This window comes from Lolium perenne, chromosome 6, assembly GCF_019359855.2.
Source record: "Lolium perenne isolate Kyuss_39 chromosome 6, Kyuss_2.0, whole genome shotgun sequence".
In the NCBI taxonomy this organism is placed as follows: domain Eukaryota; kingdom Viridiplantae; phylum Streptophyta; class Magnoliopsida; order Poales; family Poaceae; genus Lolium; species Lolium perenne.
In genome coordinates, this window is record NC_067249.2 from 53463712 (window position 1) to 53471071 (window position 7360).

Sequence of the window (7360 nt, forward strand, 5' to 3'; positions counted from 1 at the left end):
TTTATTGCCTCAATTGGGTCTTGAATCCTAAACATCTGGTTGCAACTTGAAAGTTGTTGAATTGCATCTACCGAAGCGGTTGGTCCAAAAAAAAAAATGAAAGTACGATGTAGGATAACTATACACTTACATTCACTTATGAAATTCCTCCAAAAGTTAAATATTTGTGGACATAAAAAAATTCCCCCAAAATTGAAGTATGGCCCTGTGTGATTTGTGATAATGCTTTTACAACTAAAGATAACATGGAAAAAATGGGGTGGCAGGGTGATCTTAGTGTAGGTTTGTGATGAATTGGAGATTATTCATCATTTATCTTTGTTATTATGTCCTGCAGCCAAATATATTTGGTCGTAGACAATTGTAATATTCAATAATGGGCTGATTTCTTCAATCGGTATCCAGCACTCCCTCCCGTAACTCCCTCTCGTGCCGCCCCCGTGCGGCAGCTGGGGGGATCTCCACCGCGCCGCTGCCCTCCTCCCCTCCCTCGCCGCCGCCAGGGGCGCGGACAGGCAAGCCTAGCCGGCGCCGGCGAGGATTGCTTCGTTCCCTCTCGCGTGGGGTCAGGCACGAGACGCCTTCCTCGGGCTAGGGCGCGGCCCTATCGTCTGGGGCCTCGATGGCGGCGCTTGGCCTCGGCTCGGCGACGGCATGACGGACGACGTGGAGGTGGTGTGCCCTGCCGGCGGTGGAGGTAGGGGTGGGGGCGGGCTGCGGGGGAAACCCTAGGTCCCCTTCTTCTCGCCTCTTGGCGGGTGGCGGTGGATGGCTGGCGTTCGGCTGCGGCGGTGCCCAGGTGTGTGCGGTGTCTCCGGACTACGCGATCTGCTTGGTGTCTACGTCGGCAACCATGGCCAGCCTGGGATGGTCGCCGGCGTGGGGGCCCGACCTAAATAAAGGCGGTGGTCCTAGGGTCTCTCTTGGGTGAAGATGAAGACCTGCCAGAGGCCTAGCCTTCATGATCTAGCCGGAGTGTTGCGTTTCGGAAGGCGCCGCTGGCAAGTGTAACAGCGCTTCTATTGCCTGGAGTTTACTGGATTGGTGGTATTCGATCGTGTGCACCCATGCTTTTATTCTGAGCGTTTGGTCTAGAGAGAGCGGCGCGAAGCTCTTTTCTGTGTTGACACCAAGTGACAGTTGATCCATGGTGAAGTCAGAAGAAGAGAATATCATGAAGGCCGGATTGGAGGACTAGCTAATGGAGGTTCAAGACTTTGGGCTGAGGGCTTGCTTGGTGCTCCGGACTTCGCAGCTGTGGTATAGAAGTGGGGGTGGCAGCACATGTGAAGTTCGTAGTCTTACCTTTCAGGGTGAAAACCAAAGGTCTGGCCTTAACTGGTTGTGCATGGCAATGTCCTTGTTGAAGGGATTGTTTTGAGAGTGGAGACTATCTTCAGGGTGAAAATCTAAGATCTTTGATCGGGCAACGACGACGCTAGTGCATTGTTCCCTTATTGGAGGTGTCTCTTTTGAAGAGTCTCAGGTGTTGTCTTGGTAGTGGTTCTATTACTGTTGCTAGGGTTGGGATACTCTAGCAGGATTTTTATTTCTTAGTTTTTTTTTCTCTTTTTTGGTTGTGTGTATCCGTAATGTTTTAGGGCATTGCGTTGTTGCAGAGGCTGGGTGCAATTGATATCCTTTGATATTAATATATTCTCTTTATCGAAAAAATACATTTGGTCAATTGTTAGCTTATCGATTGGGTTCCTAGTAGGGATGGCGATTTCACTCAATACCTAAGGTGGGTTGCTAAATGTTTTATGGGGAAAACAAACATTCATGTGGTTGGGGATCCAAGCTTTGTGTAGGAGTCATCTGATGAGGAGCTGTAAGAGCATCTCCAGTCGCGTCCCTCAAAAAACGTTTGACACTAACGATTTGGGGCACGTTTGGGACCGCCGGACAAAAAGAGACTAAAAATCTGTATAAAAAAGAGACCCTTCTCAGCCGCGTCCCTCAAACAGCGTCTGTATACATGCATTTTAATAGAGGGGACCACCCCATGTGGGAAAAGTAGGTGAGAGAAAGTGTGGGAAAAGAGAATGACATGTGGGGACTAGGGACTGCATGCATGCATGTGGACGCTGTTTTTGTGTCCGGCATACCGGGGACGCCGGACACAAAATAAGGTGCTATTTAGCTTTGGGGGACACGACTGGACAACTTTTTTCCTCATTTCTTGTCCGCGGTCCCCCAAACGTCATTTGGGGGACGCGACTGGAGATGCTCTAAGCTAAGCTTCAGTCAAGGATGATGGCGGTCGTCTTCGTCATCGTCAGGGAACCGGGCCTTGCGTTGGATGAAAAGGAAGAGTTCATGACTGATGTATGTAGCTGTTAAAAGCTCTAGGTTTGGGAGGTTTATGTCTTGGAATGTTTCGGTGCTGGTTGTAATATTCAGGTGAATGTGGGACAGTGGGAGGTACTAGCTGAGTGCTTATTAACGTTTTCCTGTAGTTTTTTTTTGCCTTCGTTTTCGTTTTCTTTTGTTTTGCTCTTTAGAGGGCATCTCTTTCTGGGATCAAGACAGACATTGTTCCGTCATGATAGTAGAACCCGGAGCAGTTTGCTTCATATGGGAAAAAAAATCAGCTGCTGGCACGAAGGGCGGCAACAATATTGAATTGCTTCTGTAGGCCTGTAGTGCGAGGCGTTCCCCTGTAGGTCTGACACGATGTACTGCTATTTTCGGTTGTCAGTTGGCACCTGAATGCAACCGAGAACTGGAAGGTGGCGCGTCTCTTCAGCCACAAATGGGCATGCTCTCCTGCTGCATGCCCTGCAATGCAAAACATGAAGCTACCGACTTAATGATCAAAGCACGTGAGCATTATTATGCAGTGTCTCATCTAATAATGGGCCACTTGTCTGACCATCTGACGAGGTCATGTTATCAAGGTAAGGTAATCACCTTGAAGTACCTGGTGTTAAGACAGTCTCAGCTCATTTCTTCTTCTTTTTTTCGATAAAGCTCAGCTCATTTCTTCAGTTAACCAGTGCAACCATCACGGAGAAGACGCATGTTTGTAGTAAGACAGAGAGAAGAAATCTCAGAAGAGACATTTGGTGATCTGGATCATGCTTTTGTTCCCTGAAGCCGAGCATACTCTGACTGTAAGATCGCACCGAAGCCGAGCAAAGCTACATTCTCCACAGCTGACCAAATGACCTCGGACCAGTGAACTTCGGTGAATTTACATGAGTCGCGTGCTTATTGGGTTATCCCTTTCCTGTTATTTTTCTCTTCTTTTCATTGGATTTTCAGTAAAGGTTTCCCGTTGGATTTTTGTCCTGTTGCAATTGATAAAAAAAGGGATTGCTGGTGTTATGAGACGTGGCCCGGCACCAAACGATGACAGAGATAGGTGGCCCAGTTTGTGTTGGCTCTTTCTTCTCTGGTCACGATCCAATTAAATTCAATTCATGGCTATAATTGCTCCATCGACAACTCGTTGGTTGCCTATTTACATTAGCTCAAATGCCCATGAATTCCGAAGTACCTTTGTCGTTGTCTTTCTGTGCCAGGGTTTAGTTTAAATTTAAGCTAATTTAAACAAAAATCGTGATACTTATTATGAATCGGAGGGAGAAGCATAGTTCATGAGTTCTCGAGAAGACTAGTGTTCTCTTTGTACTAAAAATATAAAGTAAGTCAACAGCGGATTCAACGGGAAGAAACTACATCCGACGGTCAATCGGTTACACTTTAGTACTAAAACTTTGATGGCCGCCCTTTCAATGGTAGATTTGGCGTCTGAAGGAAGGGAAAAAACCGCGGGTCAATGTCAGGCATGTGGTTTAGGTATCTCTTTGTTAGTTTTTCGTGTCCTTTGGTGGCAGTGTCTAGACAATGAAGACAGTGTTGTCTGAACAAAAGATGGCATTGCTACATTTCTATCTTGATGCACCCTTGTGGTCTACTCCTTGAAGCCAATTGTTCTCGCTAATCCTTTCATGCTTTGGTATTTCTTCCCATAGGTCAATGACGAGTAGCGTTTCGCGGAACATCTCACGACCGGCATGGCCTTAGCCACAATTCATTCAACTATCCTAGGTTCTCACTTTTCAGTACACGAGGTTCGTGGAATCTCTTCCAACATATTAGGTGTTAAAATAATTACTAGGTATTTCCAAATTATTTTGATTCATGTTAATACCATGAAAACAATGCGAATATGTATTGATCTGTACGCATACATGTGAGTTTGTACGAAGTATTGCACTAACACATCTACGATATTGGATAGGACACAAACACATGAACCAACAGCAAGATCATGACATACAGATTTGCTCAGGGATGACCACATCTTCGCGTTGATGCTAGACATCGCGATGATGAAGACTTCCGTTTATGAATTGAATTAGATGTTATTGCTAGATGCATACTAGATCTCCATTTTTTAGTTTTATTTTGACCAGATTATGATGAGGGTACAATAGAGAGAACGGTGTGCATTAGATGGAGCGAAGCCGGGGTGTAATTAACTTAGTGACCAAAGGTTAAAGCACATGCGTCTCTGCTGGTACTTCCTTCGACGGCCTCACGTTGAACGGTAAAAAGGGAGTGGTTTATCCTATTATTGTTATAGGAGGGAGATTAGTGTCAGGGTTGCTATGTACGAAGTATTGCACTAACACATCTATAAATATTGGATAGGACACAAGCACATGAACCAACAACAAGATGATCATGACATACGGATTTGCTCAGGGATGACCACATCTTCGCGTTGATGCCAGACATCGCGATGATGGAGACTTCCGTTTATGAACTGAAGTAGATGTTATTTCTAGATGCATACTAGATCCCCATTTTATGCTCCTTATGTTGTCCTACAAACCTCTGTGCTAGGTGGCCCAACTGTTGTCCTACAAACCTTTGTGTCGTTGTCAAGGAGGTAAATTACGAAGCTGAACATCCCTAGCAATAAGGGTTGTTCAGGAGGTTTGAGTTAGGCTCATCCTTATAGGCCTTACATTTGATTTAGTTCACACATCTTTGTGTTTATTTTTCTTAGTAATAATCCTATATACATTTTGTTCCTTTAGCTGCATCTAAATTGTTGCTTTTATTACCAAACCAAAACACAAACAAATCGTGTATTCTATCTATATTTTAGTCACCATTAATGCCTTTCTAGGAGCTCTTGTATTTGCAAAATGGAAATTCTGAGTTTGAAACAAAGAGAGAATGAACTTTGAAATAGGTTTGGTTTAAAACTAAAAGCATAATGAACCACCCATAAAGTACCCTATGCATATCTTACGTGGAAAAGTTTATGTTGACACGAGTACTTGGTTTAAACGTATCATCGATTTTATTCTAGGAGGAATTTTCTTAGGAGATTATCCTTTATATTCTACTATTACAATTCAAAGCTTGATCAAAAAACCTTTTTTAGAAACTAAAATGAAGATTTTTCTTTGGTTATGCTTTTGATGAAGTGTATGCAAAATAAGTAAGATTATCCTCAACAAGTCAACATACCTAGTGATGACATGATAGAACCATAGTGCCAATATTATGATAAAATAGCTATTTTGGAAAGAATATGTCTTTATCTATGGATAAGTTGGAAATTATTGAAAATGAAATTTCCCTGATTGATACGTTGGAAATGCATCTGTGATATTTAAGTTAATATACAACATATTTGCACCATATTAGGAGTTAATACCACAAATCTTAATGATTTATGAAATTTTGCAGGAAATCCCATTATTTTGGCATTTAACTCTTGAAAGAGAAAAACATCTTGTTAATGTTTTTGACTTCTAGAGAGCTGCAGAACTCAAGAAACGGCAAAGTAAAAAAATAGTTTCGGAAATTTCGACAAAAATCCAACAAGAGAAAGTAGGACCTCTGGGCCTAACATGCTGAGAATGGGGGCCCACGAAATGGATGCCTTCCCTGGATGCACCAGCATAGGGATCTGGTGCCTCGAGGGCCCAGTTGCATTGTTTTTCATCCTATCGCCTTTGTTTTGACCTAAAACTATATATATATACCTCTGGAGAATTTGTTTCACAACAGATGGATCCCGATGGAGAAACACAAAAGTGGAGAGTTTGTAATCCACCGCAAGAGTAGAATTGGAGGGGGGAGGGGAGTTGCCAGGATTGCCTTTGTCCGGCTCTCCTCATTCCCATCGCCCCCTTATTTCTTTCCACCATGAAGGAGGAGTAGTCTAATCCTTGTACTATGAGTTTTTGGTAGTAACCTAACCAGTCTCTCCATGTGCTCTAGTTTGTATTAGACCATATGAGATGCCCTACATGCATGATTATGCCACTATAGATATAGTTCCCATGGTGGATCATTACTTATGATTTGATGAACTTGTTGTTATTAAGATATATTTATAGATGCATCTTGTCATGTCGTTGCATATACGATAGAATTTCACTATAGCTTTTTGAAGTCGATGCGGGTTGGCCGAAGATGACAAAAACCATGAACTTTTTTTTCGAAATGGGGGTATACCCCGGCTTCTGCATCATGACGATGCACACGGCCATTTATTAAAATAAGGTTCAAGAAAATATTGTTTACAACTCACGCATCACCGAGGATTGATACAATAATCAACCATCGAAAAAACAAAACATACTATGACTACAACATAGCCTTCTAGTATGTCGCCAACCAGCCTGGCACAAGATATCCTGAGCGACCATCAGGAGCCATGTGCATCCAGAAGCCATGGCATCCCGCTGCCCCTCCGGGGAAAGTAGGGCATAGAGCTGGACCCAATGGGAGACCATATGGATAACCTGCAAGAAATGAAAAGAGACTTTTTTATTAAAATTATATCATTTCTGACCCTCCAAATAGACCAACATAAAGCAGACACTCCAATCCGGATAAAAGCCTTAGATTGTCTATCTACTCCATTTAGCCAATTACCAAACATATTAGTAATATTGGTCGGAGGTGGAAGATCATAAGTGAAGTTAACCGTACGTCATAAGAGCTTAGCTAACGGATATTCAATAAAAAGGTGTTGAATAGTCTCCTGTTCTCCACAGAAAACACATTTTGTACACTCATTCCAATGACGTTTAGCTAAATTATCCTTGGTTAACAGTACTTTATTACTCATAAACCACATAAAAATCTTAATCTTAAGCGGTATTTTAACCTTTCAGAGATACTTTCTCAAAAAAGGGGTATGGTCTGATGGCGTGTAACTCACACGTTCGTTGGGAACCCCAAGAGGAAGGTATGATGCGCACAGCAGCAAGTTTTCCCTCAGAAAGAAACCAAGGTTTATCGAACCAGGAGGAGCCAAGAAGCACGTTGAAGGTTGATGGCGGCGGGATGTAGTGCGGCGCAACACCAGGGATTCCGGCGC